This window comes from Lissotriton vulgaris, chromosome 1_1 (genome assembly GCF_964263255.1).
Source record: "Lissotriton vulgaris chromosome 1_1, aLisVul1.2, whole genome shotgun sequence".
Lineage (NCBI taxonomy): Eukaryota > Metazoa > Chordata > Amphibia > Caudata > Salamandridae > Lissotriton > Lissotriton vulgaris.
In genome coordinates this window covers 422989511-423009183 of record NC_141685.1, presented here as the reverse complement: position 1 = coordinate 423009183, position 19673 = coordinate 422989511, and the positions used below count along the sequence as shown (strand labels likewise).

Genomic DNA, 19673 nt, shown 5'->3' with positions numbered 1-19673 from the left:
AATCATCATTGTTTCATATCCACCAGTTACTTTCAGAGATGTGGACCTGGAAGCAGCGGGACCAATGTGCTTCCATCTGATAAGGCATAAGACATATAATACTGGAAACTTGATCGCACTAGTGGTTCAGTCCATTAGCTAAGCAGCAACAATCTACCAAACCCAATATAAATTCTGATTGTACCCAGTATAAATGTTAATTGTACCATACTCAATATAAATTCCCATTGCAGCCCAATATACATTTTCATTGTACCATACCCATAATAAATTCTCATTGTACCCAATTTTTACTTTTACTGTAACATACGCAATAAAAATTCTCATTGTACCTAATATAAATTTTCATTGTACCATACCCAACATAAATTCTCATTGTACCCAATGTAAATTCTCATTGTACCCAATATACATTTTCATTGTACCATACCCAATATAAATTCTCATTGTACCCAATATAAACTTTCATTTTACCATACCCAGTATAAATTCTAATTGTACCCAATATGCATTTTCATTGTACCATACCCAATATGGGTATTTCAGCAATACTTGCATGCTAAAAAGTTTGAATGATCCCCACTACAACACTGCAGAGCTAAAGTGACATGGTCCTTCATTTCAGGCACATAACTCTGTCAGCATAGCTCGTTTTCAAAATTGTGACTGGAGACCAATCGAGGCCCACCTTGGCAAGAGCGCTAGGGTTCCACATGGCATTATGTAAATGACAGACCATGTTTATTACTATGTGGTTTACGTGTTGCATGTTATTTCTGTTACCCCCCTCCTTAAAGTTTGCCTAGTAACCTCATTTCAGAACTGCCTGAAATGTCATTCTGTTGGAAAAACGACCTCTGAGCTGCGGCGATTTTTACCGCAAATAAACCTTGGTATTATCAAGGTTTATCGCAAATGCGATAAAAATCGCCGCAATGCATGAATATCGCTGAAAAGTCAGCGATATTCATGCATTACCGAGCTAATGCTCTTAGCCATGTTATCCACCTCCCATTGGATAACATGGCTAAGAACTGCTCAGGGCAGGTGTTAGCTTTTGGAGATATTCGCGCTTAGCGCGAATATCTCCAAAAGTTGGTAATAGGAGATAGCGATGTTAGCGACTGTTTTCAGTCGCTAACATCTTGGCACGCCCACTTTGGATGTCATTAGTGATAAATATTACTGACATGCAAAGTGGGGCCCAAGATGGTCGCTATCTCCTACTAGCTGTCGTTAACTGGTGTTAGCGACAGCTAGGTAATAGGGAGATAATTTTATCTCCGCTTTCTTGGCTTTTAAAGCCAAACAAGCGGAGATAAACCCCTTGATAATATGCCCCTAAAACCGTACAACTAAAATCATGACAGATTCATCTGACAGCTTGATGCTTCACTGGTTGAGAGGAACTTTAATTATATGCAGTTTTGTGTGGTATAGCTTTTCCATTGTCATAAAAAATGGAAGGTCCAGGAGTTAATGTAAGCCAACGCTGGATACAAAGATAACACATTTTGCGTACACGGTGCGTTTTGTGATAACAGCTTCTATTATAACTACCTTTTAATGTACTAAAGGAGGATGTATGATGCACTTGCAAGCACTTTAAAAGTATCGCTTTACTTTCGATCTCCATGCTGGGAGATAACTTCCGTAAAGATCAACTCCGGTGGTTGTCTAATGAATTCTCATGCATCATGCAGAACACACTGTCTGTTTTAATTTTTTGAATTACTTTTTTGTGTTCCAAAGGGCAATGGCGACAGGTGAACTTAACTCGGAGGGAAGAAACAAGGTAGTAAAAGGTCTCATTCCTTGCAAAAGAGTTTTAGTAAGAAACTGTCTCTAATATAAACCTTTTCATTGTTAGTCAGTGTCTAGGAATGCAACAAACTGGTAGTGCGTTTTCTATAATGTGGAACCTTGTGTTACATTTATAAGTCTGAGGAATTCTGTTTCTTGTGATGAAGAGTAGAACAGACCTTGTTTTCCACATGAATAGTCGCCAAGATTCAAAGATGTTCTTACTGGAGCTCAACCGTCTGAGCTGGCACTTGCTTTTTTCTGGTTCACTGTTCATCTGATGGCCCTTTCAAGCTGAAATTACCATAAATCTATTCTTTGTAGCACTGTTCCATTAGGACTTCTACGAATGAGCCAAGGCATTTAGCAATACTGATTTTCTGAACTTTAGATTTACAGCCCATTTGAAAGGTTTAATAGCTATTCTGTTTGGTTAACCATTAACAGTGACTTTATTTTTTACAAAAACTTCCAGCGTTTTTACAGTAGGAATCCTTCGTTTCTAAATGCAAAGGAGCTAAAAAGCTAGTCACAAATATAGTAGGGCCCTGAATCCGAGATAGGCAGAGAAAAAAACCCTGGGGTTCGGAATTTATTGGGTACCATTAATAGCCCTGGTTCTGAGTTTTTGGGAACAAAAGGGATGTTGGTGGGTACCGCACCAAAATCTGCATGTGACAGTAGTATTATTATTATTCCCTATTAAATTCTGGCACGTTTAACCTGCTGAAATTTAACTGAGGATGAGATATTGAACTCAGAATTCTGATCCCTGTGCAAGTAGTGTATGTGCACAGGGGCCAGTGAGCATGGCTCACTCATAATCAGGATACAGGTGTCTCTCCTACCATGTCCTTCATTGTCTCACAAAGACTCAAATTTCAACATTTGTTGCCTTTCCAAACACACTTCAGAACATTATTGATCTATGCAAATATCTTTTATTTTTAACAGATATCCATTTCAGGAGGTCAGTGAGTGGGGTTGTCTGTCTGGAATCGAAGTCTGGCAACGAAACGACGACAACGGGTGAGAGAGTGCATTATTTTTCAAACAAATCTAAATTGTTGTGAATTTCAAAACATTGTCCAGAATTAGTAAAATGATGTCTGAAAAAATAAACAACTAGTGCAAGTGAAGTAGAAGTAATGATCTGGTTTAGCATTCATTTGCGCGTTAATTTTCTAGAGCGCCAGCAAGTTGCAACTTTAGTGCATTACAGGTGCAGGTGGCTTTTACAGACTCCATTTCTGTGGTCTTGCTGTTGAGTATATCATTAAATACAGTACTTCCAGTACTTAAAGGGCTTAATGTCTGCCCCTGCTCATGATTAGATGGCATTCTTGTCAATCCAAGCTGCCTAGCAAATGGCTTTCTTCCCTATGCTGTTTTTGTCCCTCCTTTAGAGCATAGTGTGTTTACCGCTGAATTTTGCATTCAGTTTTTGCTTAGCATTTAATGGGAGACTGCTTTCCTTTACCACGCCTCACGCTACCTAATTGCTCCTCTCTGCAGGTGCTTCCCTGTGGTTCTTGACACCAGATGGCAGTCTTTGTGTTGGCTTGGATGATATTTTGCTACCCTTTTCTCAGTTTATGTGTGCTCCCCCTTTTTATTATTATCTCCCTCCTCCTTCCTCTCCCCAGCCCCTCGTCCTCCATGCCATTCAGGTAAACTGTATTGGCTTAGACAGAGCTGAATGCATTGATAATCTGTCAGCATTGACAAAACCAATGTTATTGTCCGGCCATGATAATAGTATTAAAAGCAATGGAAAACTATAGCAGCAAATGTTTTCTGTTGTTTCAAAATGGCTGACGCATTGTGTGACTCAATGTGTATTATGTAGTCACATTTCATAATATCATGTGACCACACATCTCATGTTGCATATTAATCCTTATTGTCAATACTTTTAACAATGCTAGACACTGCTATGGCTTTGCCAATGTTGGCACATTTTAAAAGGCTCAAGCATTTGCAAAGGCAATTTTGTTGTCCTCACAACTTTGGCACAGTGAGACCGATGTGCTTTTCCAATGCATATTCTATAATGGGTGTACATTCCATTACTCTACTTGTGTCAGATCCTGAAAAATTATATTTTTATGCTTGTTCTGTAAACTGAAATAGTTGCGTCGCATTGAGTGGATAATTTCCAGAGTTGAGAATGGTCTAATACTCTTGTCTGACAGGCTCCCTTCAGAACCCAAAGATCTTTATTATGGCAAAACCCAACAGGACCTCAATAGGCACCTCGACCAAATATGAAAATATAATTTTATCGTTGACCAGCATCATGGTCCAAAACAAAGGTTAACTCCAAGGAATAGTTGGAAGAGTTTCAACACATCTAACAACATTACAGATATTGATTAAAGAATGTAGAGTTAGGTTTAAACCATGTTCTTTAAAATAAAGAGACTTATTAGTAATCAGTAGCAGCTCGGAGTGTGAGTGCTGCGGGGCAGTGGGCAGGGCGAAGGAGAGTCAGGGTGGGCGTAGTAAACTCCGGCATACAGCCGACAAGAGGTAAGTACATAAATAAATAATTAAAACGAATTACATTGCGTGTGTGCGTTGCAACACAAAAGGCGTTGCAATACATACAATGTAATGTGTTTTATTTATTTATTTATGTACTTACCTCCGGTCGGCCATATGCCGGAGTTTACTACCTCGGACCCTGCAGCACCTCCACAATGAGCCGCTATTGTTAGTAACCACACAAAAACAAAATTAAGGCTAGAGAGAAATAGATATAACCAATTCTGAGCAACTCAATGTGAGGGACTGCTAGCAGGAAAATATATATGAGCCTTGATCTAAGTCTAGGCAAAAAGTAAAAATGGTTACAATGTCTACGTGTCTTCAAAGAGCTTTTCAGCAGAACCAAAACATACGAAATCTTGTGGCCTTTACCAACCAAAGTCCATTGGTCAAACATGTCCTGTGATAGTCCACTGCTTTTGTATTGGTGGATCACGGTGCACTGCTTGGTAGGAATAGAGTGTAGGTGTGTGTTTTTAGGCAGGTCGTGAGATCGCTTTCTAGGTTTTTGGTATTGTATACAATAGAACATAACAACATGGAACATGCTCTTTCTACCACCTTCTTTCATAATTTAATATCGGCAGAAAGCCAGTCATGGCTCTGCTTAGGGGTTTTAGCATCTGTTTGAGTGATTTGCAGATGAACATCAAATTTATCTGCATGGTTCTGGTCAGGCAGACCAGTTCTATTAAATCAGCATTCAATATGTGAGTGCATTTTTTTATGCTGAAATGAGAATGAATTTTCGAACTGGTGAGAAAAATAAATAATTTTACAAACAAAAAAATGCAAACGGTTCTGTCTTTCATTCATATGAATCATGCAGCAGTAAATCAAGCTTTGGTCAATACCAAGTTTCATTATCCATATACTCTATATGGGAAAATGGATTCTTAATTTGGGTGGATGGTAGTCCACCACAAGTAAAAGCACAGTTTTTCCTGGTAGGTCCAGTAAAGCATTCAGTAATTTAAACCTGAGCTCAACCCCTCGTAGCTTTGACATAGAGCAGACAGGCTTAACTTAAGACAACATGTAAACCATTTAGAAGTACAAAAGCAGTTAGGTTGAAAACATAGCACAATAAAAATCCCACTTCAATTTATAAAGCTAAAGAGTAATTCAATGACAGAAATGACACCAACATGACAAAACACTGATTAGGGGAAGTGGAGATGTGAATTTTTACAGTTGTAAATAAAAAAGAACCAGAAGGTGCTAAGCATCACCTGTGGTCATCTGGTTACGATTGACCAGTACCTAAGCAAGATTTAGGGCCAACCGCAATCGAGTTAATGTTGGATACAGAAACCAGATTTGATCTGGTTGGAAGTTTTACATTCGCTTTTAGTCTCTCAAATTTAGGTGAAAACAATCTCAGCAGGGAAAGGCAGCAGGCTGTGACTGAGAAGGGCTACATGATGCCAGATAGCTATCAGACGAGGTCCCTGTGAATCCATTGACTTTTAGCGAGAAAGTTCAGAGCACAAGAAATTTCAAATTCACCCCAAAGGAGGATCTATATCCAGTCAGCAACCTCACCCAGTGATGATATATCCATGTTTTGACTTTTTTTGAGCTTGGATTCCTCCTGCAGGGCAAGGCTGCAACCTCTAGCCAAAGAGGGTTCAATGAGGAGGACACCCCCATTGCAACAACCCCTGAAAAAGATGTGCTGTTATGGAAAAGCTCAGAGTGAGAGCATTATGTATCTTTGGACCAGCGCCAATGCACCTTTGTCGGATCAACTGGGCAGGTTTGTCCCAGTCCTCCAAAGGTCTTTGGAGATAAAAAAAGTTTCTAAGTGCCAACGTTTCACAGGATGTTGGGAGGAGTACATTTTGACACAGTCATGAGTTCCAGGACCTCAGGAATATCTTCAGGAGGTTACGACTGGACTGCAGAAGAAGCCACTAGAAGAGTCAAGGGCAGGTCAGCTCTGCCCTTCAGGCTAGAGGGCTTCTTGCAACTTGTTGTGTCTCAATAGCTTAAATGATGAGTCAGATGAGACAACTAACCCTTAGAGTTCACTTCTTTCTCCTGGCTACAAGTGGGAGCAGGTCCAGCCCATCAGGTTCCCTCACATGTCACAACTAACTGCTGGTGCAGCCCTTCTGTTTTTCACAGGGCCTGTAGTGTTCTTAAGGGGGTACCTAAGAGTGCCACATTTATGTGTAGCACTTGCCTTTGGGTGGAGGTCACTCCTGGCCCCAATAGGGAGGCCCCAATAGGGACCAATGCCTAGAGGTAACCCTACCCACATATGCAACAGTTGCTGTGTGCCTCACTACAAACAATCCCACAGTGCCCTTTTCTGCCCAAATCTATAATGGTGGTACCCTTCTCCCCTTGTTCAATGCTCCTGTGAAAAACACTGCAGGTGTGCCAAGGGCAATGAGGTACCCCTCCTCATTGTAAATTCAAACCAGGTCTCGCAGCAGGTTATCTGCCACTGAAATTGGTGTTGCCTGGAAAGTGGATCAAAGAAGGGTCCTGACAGGCATCGGCTAACATTTTCATGTGACAGGGTAAGCCTCTTTGAAGTTAATCAACTTCCTGGACACAATCCAGATGGCCATCATGCCAGAGGAAAGCAACCAAAAGGAGATGATGGACAGAGAGCTGAAACTCTTCAGACACTCATCCCCAGTCACAGATCTGGGATGAATCCATCATAATTCTTTAGCTCACTTCGCCTCCCCAGTTCAGACCCAGCTATATATAAATCAGTCTTTATCCTGTTCCTCTGGGAACAGTCCAGCTCGAACTGACAAGCCAGGTCTTCCCTGGACAGGAAACAAGCATCCCGGGGCAGGTTTTGGGGTATCACCTCATCAGCCAGACTAGCTTGAATCCAGTGGCAAAGTGAGCAAGGGACCCATGGCTGGGCATACCCTTCCAACTTAGGGCAAACAAAGCAAACATAAGGAGATAAAAGACGGAGAGCTGAAACTTTTCAGACACTCACCCCAGCCACAGATCTGGGTTGAATCCATCATCCTTCTTTAGCTCACTTTGCCACCCCATTTCAGACCCAGCCATATGCAATGAGTCTCAGTCCTCATGGGAATGGTCCAGCCTGGACTGCCTAAGGGACCAGAGGAACACAAACCATGCCCCACACCCAAGCCATTGTCCTTCTATGGGAAAAGTTGTCCCACCACCTCAACAAATATGTACTACAAATCCAACTTCACCAGTGAATTGGGCATGTAATAAATATTTTGAAAAGTCCAAGAATGAAATTTGCTGCAGTTTCCTAGCTGGAGATAACAATATTACATTTAATATATATCCCAATCCTTTCCTATGGAACGACCTACCCCAGTACAGTGAAAATAGCTTGTTATCTCATACTCCTCATATAAAATCACATGGGGCAGCAGTGAGGTGGAAAGTTCCATGGGACAATACTACACAAGGCAAATATTCAAAGGTAAAGTTGACTTGAGGGTGGCAAGTGTTAGAGTAATATAAAAGGGTGGGAGAAGATGTGGCTCAGTGATTATGAGTGTATTTCAAATCAACTTAAACCTTGGTGTGGCTCCAGTTCACATCTGGACTCCTACTGTTCCCTATGTGCAGGTGTCCCTCTAACGTTCTGTGTTGCAAGTCATGGCAAAGCCAGTTTGAATTCGGACAATTTTGATAGAAGGTGTGACCATTTGGTTCTGAGTTGTTCATTCTGTGGTTCCTTGATTCCTGTTCGGAGCCTCTGTGTTCATTTTCTCTACCTTCATTGATTTTGAATGTATATAAATAAATCATGCATAAAATGTTGTGTGCAGAAAAGTTGTGTTGAAACAGTCATCGTAGTTTTGTCTTGATATGCATAGGTATCATTGTAAAGCATTAGAATCTGACTTCTTTTTGATTTTCATTGCTATGTTTGAGGGTTTGGGGCTCACACATTTGGAGGTTTGGGGGCATTTTATCCATCTTATTTTGTATTTTCAATTCTGCTCAAGGGAATATCCCCTGCACCCCATCACCTTATACAGTATTTCCCTTACATTCTGATGCACATTCCATTGTCACCATAATCCCTTAGCTACCTTCTCCTTCAATCCATTTCCTCTTCCCCCAACCTCCGTATGTAGTGTGTTTTGGTAATGCCGCTAGGTGTTAGCTTTCAGTGACCTTTTCCCTTCACCCATGGCCTCCCCCTATTCTCTAATTCAGCATCCATTCATTATTCTTTCTGTAGTACTCTAAGCCTTTTTTTTGTTAAAATATTATTCTTTTCTTGTGCTTCTACAATTATTTATATATTGTTTGTGCACATCTTTTTTCAGAGAATTTACTGGAAATCTTGATTGTCTTCATAAAGCATCACTATATTTGAAATGCTTTTTTTGTCTTTGAGTATCCAATTTCTCATGCATGTGATGATTATGCATATATTTTTACCTTTGACTAAGGCCGTATATTTTAAGGCACTACTTTATTTTCAGTACACATCTTTTGACCATGTTTATTTGTAATTACATAAGTGATGGATATCTAACTAGCATCCTTCATTAACTTTGTGAAACTGAATTAACTTTATTATCAAATAGCCATGTAAAGTAGAAGAAAAGAACACAACTACCATATCACCATTTTTTGTGAGATTGTGGTTATGTAAATGACAGATGTCACAGATATCCAACTCGTTTTTATCCTTTTTAAGTGTGCCTTTTCCCCTTAAGGATTTGAGCCTGTGACCAGCACGTTATATAAAGGTTTCCACAACCAATGCATTAATTCATTATCATACCTGTTTGTTGTCTTACGATTACAGCCTTGCTATTAAGCTACTCTAACCAATGCTCTTTTTAGAGTCAAATATTAAAGGAAAGAAAAAAATATGTGATGCCAATCAAAAATTGAAACATCATGTTAAGTGTTGTATGCCATAAAATGAACTTAAGCGTGGTACAGCTCAACTAGTCAAAAATGATATTTATTTCTTTGAACGTTCTTTGAAGTATATTATGACTGCAAATCTCTGAAGAGTGTTCCATAGTTTACAGAGATCTAAGAACTGCTTTGGGACATTTTCAACTAATTTATGATCTATGCACACTTTGATGTGAAATGTACAACAAAGATTAGGTATTTAAATGTGACTGTTGAAGTCACTGGGAACAGATATATCACAGAATATATGACAAAGTCCTTCCAAATAGATAAAAAGCTAAATGCTGCTGTACGTACGGGGTAATCGAGCTTAATAGCCACTGCAAAAAACACCTCGGGCCTTATTAATAAACTGCCCTTTTGAGTATGTTTGCCCTTTTGTGGACATTTAATAGTTTTCCATATTCACAAACTGCACTTTTGTAATATCTTGCACTTTTGTACTAAATCCTGCATTACACATGCCCAAACACAGGTACTGCAACAACTTCCCATAGAAAATAATAGAGATAGGTACTTAAAAAAAACCTCTTAGGAAATAACGTTACATTAAATTCAAATGTTTAGAATAGTTAAAAATATAAACAAATATAAATTAATGTAAAATTAATGTACATAATATAAACACAAAAAATAGAACGTATAAATTTATTTATATTTAAACAATTTTAAATAATGTAATTTAATTATTTGTAAATAATGCTACACATCAAAATGGTGCCTATTTGTTATTTAATTGTCATAGATTCCCTAACCTATTTCATCAAAAGAATAAAAACCAATAACATTATTAGAAAAATAAAATTCAAAAATAATTTTACTATTTTTATTACATTATTTTTAAAATTCAATATAAACTAAATATATTATATTTAAATAATAAAGATGTACTATTAAACATGACAAAAAGGCATGTACTGTGTGGATAGGTTTTAAGGACTGTAAATTAACACTTGGGGTGCACGTTTATCCCAAGATTGGTACCTCGCTGTAGCTTCTAGTCCTATGTGGGGCAAAACTATGCCTTAATGTAGTCTGAACCTATGTGTATTACATTGTAAGCACCACAGACTTTCAGTAGGAACCGCAGACCCACACTATGAATGTCTTCTCACATTATGAGGCTTAGCCCAGCTCAAAACCAATATTTGAAGAGTTCCTTCTGCAACAGGTTAACTGTTCACAGATACATGGGTGCGCAAGACGGTAGTCTCACACATGCAGCACGCACATATATGTGCTCACCTCTTCCATGTAACCAGCTCCAAGCCTTTTACCATGGCTGTGCAGTAGCAGCCTCATCCTAAAAGGCGCACACTAGTGGATAGCACTCATAGTCCATTTACTGGGAATTTAAATTGAGTGACACTCAGTAGTGAGTTCCTTATATTAAATGTTCAAAAACCAAGTTGTCATATGTGAAAAAATCATGGGGGACTAAATGGGTAGAATCAATTTAGTACAGTGATGTATTTTTCTAACAAGATTTTCTTTTTGAAAACAAAAAAGCAATGCTCCTGTTGGCATGGAAGCATTTAACAGTTTTCACTACTGCCAGGGGTTTTCTGTTGGTGATGAGCCGTGACAATTGACCTGTCATTCCACCCATCTACATTAGGTGAGTGGGTTGACAGGTCAAACTCTGACAACCCTTACTCCACAGGCCCGTAGAAGAAGGTTAGTCAGAGCAGAGATGGAGTAGTCTCCGCTGTGATTAACCCTAAGGTCCACCCGTAAATACATTTGGCAGGTGGACTTCATGTTGCAATGGAGTATCCTTACTGATAAGATTTAAATCGGGCCCCATATCCAAATCAAGGCATGGGTGTGCACATATGCATAGATATGTGGCTAGCACTATAGCCCAACTGGCACCATTCCAATTAATCACTTGTTTAGCTGACTGTGCCTAAATAAACCATGTTCTTTTTTGCCACTGGAGTGCACAGAAGCAAACAGATTTAGGCAGCTCCCCATGAAAACCTGTATTATCTGGAGGTAATGCAGTAGCATATCCCTAATTGTAAATATGCAGTGAAGAGTGATGAGATACAGATGTTGCATACCTGAACTAAGGCTCACTGCCGCTTGAGCTTTAACTGCCTATGTACCATACCCAGGCTATGTCTGGGGAAGAAGCCAAATGTCCTTGGAGATGTTGGTCTCTGGATAGAACATTTCTCTCTTCTCATTGTACAAGGAATAGCATGCATTTGTGAACACTACAAGGTGAAAAAGTGCATGGAAAAATGTCCTTATTGTCATGACATGTAGTTAGACCAGTAGCATGGTAACTCAATGTGGAAATATTCTCAGCTATGGAACTTACTAACCTATATGTTTGTCTCATAATAAGGATGGCAATTCCGGACACCTTTAAACTAGCCATAGCCATAAGTAACTAACATAGAACATATATTTAATATCATAAAAAAGTGCCAATAATAATATACTCAAAACAATATATATGACATAAATGAGAAAGTGTAATATCAGACAGACGTTCTGGAACATCTGCTTTAGAACATGACTCACAAAGTTGTGAGACAATAGAAAATAACAATGTGCACTGTAGTGAGGTGGCTTAAGGCCATTTGGGCCTTTCACTGTGGCCAGATAGTTCCCATGTGAGTGAGTGAGGACTGACACGTATTCTGAGAAACCATCTCACCCCATCCCATATAGGTTGGGGAATAGTTTACTTGTGTAAAGCCCGGCAGCATGGCTTTGTCCATTTGTCTCATTGGATAATGGGAATGTCTGCTTGGAGTCATGTTACTTCCAAGCCGCTTCCACCTATGGGAGAGTGTGGCTTTAAGAAAAGCCAGAGAACTGACACAATATCAGGGACATTTTGCCAATGGCGAGCCTTATGTACTGATTAGACTCTACAGAAGATGAGCATTTGTATAAAAGTTGGGTTAATATTCTGAAATGGGCACTTAAACAATGCTTAATGGAAAGAAGGAAATTCCCTTTGCTGGTACTAATGATCCTATGGACGAAGCATTCAGAGAGATCAGTAGCCACTCGGAAGTGGTTGTAAAGGACTGTGGTTTAATCAGTTAGTATTTACTACAGTCCTCTTGGAAGTGGCTAGGAAGGCTCTTCCTTTTCCCACAATGAAAGGCGCATTCACGAACAGCTGCCACTACCCCTCCCACCCTCCACCAAATCAGTGTCAAGTAGTGTACATGTACACATTATGCCTGCCGTGCCAGGGCCACACAAACTGAAATGACATGTTCAGCTCTCCGTGGACCTAGCAGCTTGCAAAACAAGGCTATGGAGCAGCTGTTACCCACTCACACTAAGTAGCAGAGGTTGCACAGAGTCTATTTCCACAGCAACCTCTGTTCTTTACTTTAATATAACAAAAGCAATTGCTTACAAACAGTGATGCTAGTTTGGGCTTGAGTGTGGGAAAAAGAACAAGCCAGTTGATGCTGTAAGGTTTCAGATGTGTAAGCCAACTAATATTGTGTAATCTGTGAATGAACAAGGTGTATCTATGTCTACATTGAGCAATGAATATTAGTCAAATGCTACATTAATAAATCAAAGAATGCATTCTAAACACTGGAGTCTGAACCCCATATTCTAGGCTCCATTCCAATGTCGGCCAGCTTGCAAAGGGTGTGAGCATTAACATGTGGGCACATAGTAAAAGGAAACACTTTAATTAATGATGGACCGGCTTCATTAATAAAACAGTAAACAAGTTCATGTTTGTTCTATGTTTTCTTTTGATTAATTAGCAACCATAACAGGGGAATAAAATGATGAACGCTAGGAGGGAGCAGATGCCAAATGAAAGATAAATTAGGGCCTAGAGGGAATGTCATTCGGGTACCAGATTGAATAATATCCATCATGTGAATGCAACTCATTGATACTGATAAAACATAAAAGTAATATTTTGATGTGCTATGATGGTCAGATTTCACTTTTTATAATTGTGATATGCTAGTGCTTAACTTGTCACTGTAATACATGTTAGGGAGTAAAGCTTGTGCTCGGTGTAAAAGAATGTTATATTTATGTTTGGACTCATGGAAAAAAACGTCCAGTCAACACTGGCCTGTAGTAGAAATTTTCGAAAGACTTTAGGGTGGTCTCATAGTTCAATATTTTAGTCTCGAATACCGTATTAGTTTAGAATAAACCGACCCAGCAAGTTGATTTTTAAACATTTCAGTTCATTCTCTGATAAAAAATGTTTTTTGGAAACCCTTGCGCCTATATTTTTCTTTTTTTTACTAAAAAGTAATAAACGAAATTTGCAATACACATGCACTGACCATGATCTACGGTTTATTTGTGATAGAAACCTTGATTTTGAAATGTACTTGGCTATCATAAAAGATGTGACATTGTAATAAAATCAATGTATTGAGATGCGGATTGTATATAATAAGTATTAAATACTTATATTTATAAATTCCATTTTAGAGTTTTGACAAAGGAACCTGCTGCATAGATTAAAAATGTGGGAGACGTGGCAACTCCATGAAGCCACTATTTGAAAGTTCTGGGCTGCAATAATTCTGATTTTGGGCAAATCAGTGTAATGCAATTTACAGTGTTCCAGTTTGCTTTATAAAGAGCTCAAGCAGCATCTGCCCTCCAAGTTATCTGAAGTTACTTTATTACATTTTATAAGTGATAACTTTTGATTGGACACTGATAGAGATATGGTATTTACTCTCAAATGTATTGTAATTTAAAATCCTCTTAATGGTAATCGAATTTTAAATCACAATTCCAAAAATGCAACTTTTTAGAAAGTTGGTATTTTTATATGGTGACCTTCTGTGCCTTCTGCCAGTGTCCTGTGTCACATGACTATGAATGGCTCTTCTGTTGGGGTTTGGGTATTCTTTCCAGACAGTGACACAAAGTGGACCATATTGGTCATCCGGCCAGGATGGCTGGGGATGGAGCAGTGGTTAATTTGAGCCAATGGTTTCCGTTGCTCGGCACCAGCACTTAATTGTCAACACTAACTCCTATGACAGTCTCTCTCATGGTGGTACCATTTATATAATTTAGAGACTAGCGGCACAACAGGTATTTATTAATTTAATATACAATAAAAATTGGTAACACCTGTCACTTAAGCCATTTATATAGTTTTAGGGCCTGAAATAGTTTAAAATCCTATCATACATTTGTAGCTTTATGATGGTTAGTAGTTATGTTGGTGCTTTTATTGGCAGTGCTGGCAGGGGAATGAGTGATGCAAGCTGTATTGGTCTCCTTATAAAGGCCCTGACACTTATCTCTTTACAAATTAAGCACTGGGTGGAGCTGTACCTCATCCCACTTATCAAAGGGCTTGCATTCAGCACACACAAAGAAACCTGACACTATTCTTTTGTTACCCCAGGGAAAGGGAAGAACTTTCCAGCACCAGATGTGGGGGTAGTATAGGGAATCCTCCCACTTCAAATGCTGGCACCTTGTATAAATATTGAACCTCCAGAGCACCTCTTCAATACACCCCGGAACCTGTGGACATTACAAAACAAGAAGGATTTAACTGCACCCAGAGAACTGCCCTGCTGCTACCAGAGGACGGTCCTTCTGCTTAAGGACTGCCTTGACCTCTGAGAATGAAGACAGGACCTGCACCCTTCATCACCAGGATACCCTAGGTGATTCGAAGACTCAGTTTACTGACCTCCCATATGAGTTATAGGGACACAGCAAGCTCCAGAGGCGTCCATGCACCTGCTGAGCTGACCTGCTCCAACTGAACCCACCTGGACCTGCAAATCTACTCACTAAAGCCTGCTGGTCCTTACTAGAGTGAGGTCCTATCCCTAAGAGGTGCTTCCCCAGGTACTCGTGCTGGGGCTTACATCAGTTGAGCTCCTCCAATGAAGAAAGTTGAAATCTTGACATTTTGGGCTCTTCGCAACTGAGACTCTGCCACCCGTGACAACTACCAATGTGAAGCTCCAGAGAACCCGACTGTTTGCGATACAGTGAGCGACAGCAACAAAAAACAATGCATGATCTACACTTTGTGAAACAGCAATGACAGCCCACGATGACCACCAACACAATGGTCTAGCACTGACCATCTGTGACACCCAACTGGATCTTTTATCTATAGCGACCACCATACGGGATGCAAGGCCTGCTCCCCACAGCCTCTTCCACTATGAACGAAACTCTTTGTGCCAAACTTTGAAAGGTCATTTTTTCAGCAGGAATATCCTGATCCCTATATCCACCCCACCCTCCAAGTCTGAACGTGTGATTTTCCACCAGTCTAGCACAACCAGATGACTGCAATGGGGTTTTGTGCTTTTAGATTCTATATTGAATTAAAACTTTACAATTGGATATCTCTGGGTCTACTGATTGGATTTTTGTTGTTCTGGTATAGTTCTGTTAAGTAAAATGTACTCTATTTTTTTTAATTGGTTTAGGATTTTCCTTGTGTCATGTTTTCATTTTATTACTGTTTTGTTGTATTACTGTTTGTGTTCTACATAAATACTTTGCACCTTAATTTTAAATTATGCCTGACTGTTTTGAGGAGCGCTACTAGAGAGATAAGCACATGTTAATTGAGTGACTTGTGGTTCACCCAGACAAGGATTGTGGCTGTTGCCTGCATGGTGATTCCCCACTTCCTACCCAATAAACCGACTTCTTACATACACAGTGAGGGAGTGTACTTGGAAAACTCAGGATTTTCCTGTATTGATGCTTATATGGAGAGGGGGGTACATGTGTGTGTGTCTATGTCTGGGGGGTTGTAAGTGGCTACTACCTAACATCTTGTAATCAGTATTGTACCTGAGAAAGATTTACGCAGAAGTATTTGCATACCTGAGGGGGTTCTTATTGTTTTCAAAGCTGAATGCACCTGCATTAACAAAATTCCGCAATAAAATAACTCTAAAACGCTTTTCATATACTTGCGTTTTATCTTCAAGCCACTTTTCTGTTGGAAACCTTGAGGCAGTAAATGTGACAGCACAAGGTGCATCAGCATAATTAGTCTGTCAAGGTGCATGGTAGCACGTCAACCTATGTTTGGCTTGCAGACACTCGCTGTGCTTCCATCACTGCATGTTGCTATGTAATTACTGCGTAAGTAGCTCCATTCATGCATGGGCTTTTACAGTACACAGTTCCTGACAAATCTGTTTTTCTAGGATGTGCTTTAAATGGCTGCGGTTCTATGAGGCAGGCATTGTCAGGTAGAAAATATATTTCAGATTCTGTCAGCGCTGCGATAGTATAGAGGTGATCAGAAATGTAATTTATATATTATGTAATTGTCCCACGTTTTTTGCTCGTACCTTCTCAGTCAATGGCATTACTCAGTGCTGAGTGACGTGACATTCTGCCTGAGACAGAGTGATCACTGCTAGACGTGGCTGCTCATTGTGTGAAGGGAGCAGGCGATGTTATATTCCAAACATCAGTACTTCTAGCATCAATACTTCTGTGGAGGATATAGAATGCTATATCTGGGAAGTTATAGTGAAAGTAAAACAATAATAATAATGACGGGAAATACATCTGAACATTTGTATGGTGTGCCACTATAATTGAATTACCAGCTTTATGGCTGAGTCAGTGTAGAAAGGTGCACGAAGAAGGCTGCCTTTCCTGGTCCTCAAAAGGTCCAATAGTTAGCCCCAGTGAAGAATGAACTACAATACTGAAAATGGGAAAATCTCTGTAGGTTAATTGGCCTTAACTTCGAGAATGTTGTGTTCTTCGCTGGAATCAGAGCAAAAAACATAAGGTATTTGCTGCTCTTGCCAATTTTCACAAATGATGAAAAGGACCTTTGTAATGGCAGTATAGCCTGCTGCTCAGGGTCGTACCATTAGCTAAATACCTTTTCCTGAGAGATATGGCCTTAACAATTGTTAAATGCCCTCTTCCCTGGAGGTACAGCCTTAAAAGTTGTTAGAGACCCTATACCTGAGAGGTTTAACCTTCGGGGTTGTGAGGGCCGGCATCAATGCTGGTGGCTTCCGGTGTGTCAATCGTTTTTGTGGATCTACCAACGACCTCCATGAATCCGTACCCTACCACCCTCCAACAGTGCCCCACGTCTCTCTATAGCCCCTTTCCCACATGCATTTTATTTGTTTTAAAGCACTGGTTGGGTTGGCTTTTCTAATAAGAATGCCTAGGTACCTAATGGAACCCATTTTGAAACATTTGGAATAGATAGACCAGCGAAAAAACATAGGGGCATATTATCAAGCCCTTATCGCCGCGTTATTGGCACTTTTCTGCCGATAACCCAGCGAAATTTGCATCTCCCTACTACCAAGGCAGTGTTATGGCAATTAACGTGGCTTAAAGCCATGTTAATTGGCTTTACACTGCCTTGTTAAAAGGGCCCCTTTCATGATAAACTTATCATAAAAGGGGGCGTGCAGTGGGTGTTGCGGTGGGCGTTCCACCGCAACACCCATTCACTTTGACACGGCCACCTATTATCAAGCTTGGCGATAATAGGTGGCAGCGCTGAACTTAAGACCAGAAAAATACTGGTCTTAAGGTGGGGAAACAAGGAGAAATTCTTAATTTCTCCACGTTTTGCTTTTCCCATGTGTGCTGCCTTTTGCAGCACACATGGAACAAGCAAAATGCCAAGGTTTCTTTATGTACAGGAAGGTGTCCCTTCCTGTACATAAAGAAACCCCTTTTGCAGCACACATGTAAGTTAAAAAATGGCATTTAAGGTTTGTTTATGTGCAGGAAGGAACCCCTTCCTGTACATAGACAAACCTTCCCTACTCGCAGACACCCTTGCACTCTGGTGCAAGGGTGCCTGCGCTGGCGATAAGTCATAAGATCACAGGGAGAAAAGCAAGGCTGCACCATATCCTTGGTAATATGGTGCAGCCTCCATTTCCAAAGTGGCAAAGAGAGGCGTTAAGCCAAGGCGGCTAACGCCTCTCTTTGCCACTTTGTTGATAACATGCCTCATAATTTCCTAACCTATATCACGCAGGTTGCATGCAGCTCTTTGATGCCAGATAATTAAGCCACTGTTCTGTATTAGGATTGTAATTAATGAGCCACAAATCTCTAAAGGATCTCTATGATAAAAGCAGTAACTCACTGAGCTATCCACATAAAATACAGTTCTGTGATCTGCACAATACACATTCTTTGCATATTAACCCTCTGAGTTACTTTATGATAAGTCAAACTGTCACTAGACAAAACTCTAATCTTTCTCCAGCAGGAACATTAATCACCAGAGTTATCTTGACATTTTTACTGCAACCTGAAAACTACTGGACACACAAGGAACTTTATAGCAGATGCTTTTAAACCCATAAGTTATTTCCAAACACATCACAGCCACAGGTACCGCTGCACCAGTTGCACCACCCCAAAGCCGTCCCTGAAAGTTGTTAAAGGCCCTCTTCGCTACTCCCTGAAGCAGAAGAGCTATGATATTATTAAATTATTCTAACCACTGCGGGGGAGAATGTTCAAAAGTAAAGAAGAAAAACAAAAAAACAAGCATTAAAATGTTGAAGCAGATGGCTACGTCAGCTATTATTGGACCTTAACCACTTCATCGTCTTCAGTGGAGCTCCCAACATGCCAATGTTCTAATATATGATAGGGAATGAGGTTAATGACGTCATTTGGATGTCCATTTAAAGAATAAACCTGGTTACGCAAGCACACAAATATGGAATCTCACTATCTGTCACACGCAGATATATGCTGGTATCTGGTACATACCCAAATGAACCTGTTGGCCCTCCTTTTCTTTTCAGACAAAGAAAGCATATGGAGTATTGTCTGTCGGGAGTCGCTGTGTTTTTGTCTTTTTAGTAACTGGTCATTGAAAACATATTGGAATGAACTGGTAAAGAGGATCACCTGATGAAGGATTTATTGACCAACATTGGAACACAGTAGCAAAGGGAAAGTAGGGCAAAAAGGAGGCCTAAAATATGGACGATAAAGTCAGTAGGAGGTTTGAAAGACAACAGAACGTCTCCCAAAAGGTATCAGGTATGCTGATTCCCCATCAGGACGGGTTAAATTGAGAACAAGACACAATTTCTACAGCTTTTTTTTTTAACACATTTTATTGATTTTGGACACAGAAGTAAAAATAGAAAATGAAAAAAATCAGATATCTAGGCCAATTGTACATAACTGACCAGGAAAGTTTAGCTTCTTTTAAGCCAACCCCCTGCTCAGCGCCACAATACCCTACCCGGTAATAGTGCGTGCTACAAATCTGCATAACTTACCATAGTTGCAAACAGTTTTATCCAGAATGAATCTACAAACAAATAGTTTTACATACAAGAAATACTTAGGGCCCCATTAGGATGTCGGGCGGATCGTCACCGCCATGCGGGCGGTGACGATCCACCCGACAACCTTCCCCTCTC

The 19673-nt window shown here is 40.0% G+C and overlaps 1 long non-coding RNA gene across 1 annotated transcript in view; it reads left to right on the top strand.

The window, feature by feature from the left end:
- LOC147747295 (uncharacterized) overlaps nucleotides 1-19673 on the top strand; it is a 1579242-nt gene that overhangs the window by 1171373 nt on the left and 388196 nt on the right. Inside the window, exon 4 of the long non-coding RNA XR_015307534.1 lies at nucleotides 2758-2832. This is a non-coding gene — a long non-coding RNA (uncharacterized LOC147747295). The remainder of the gene's footprint in view (nucleotides 1-2757; nucleotides 2833-19673) is intronic.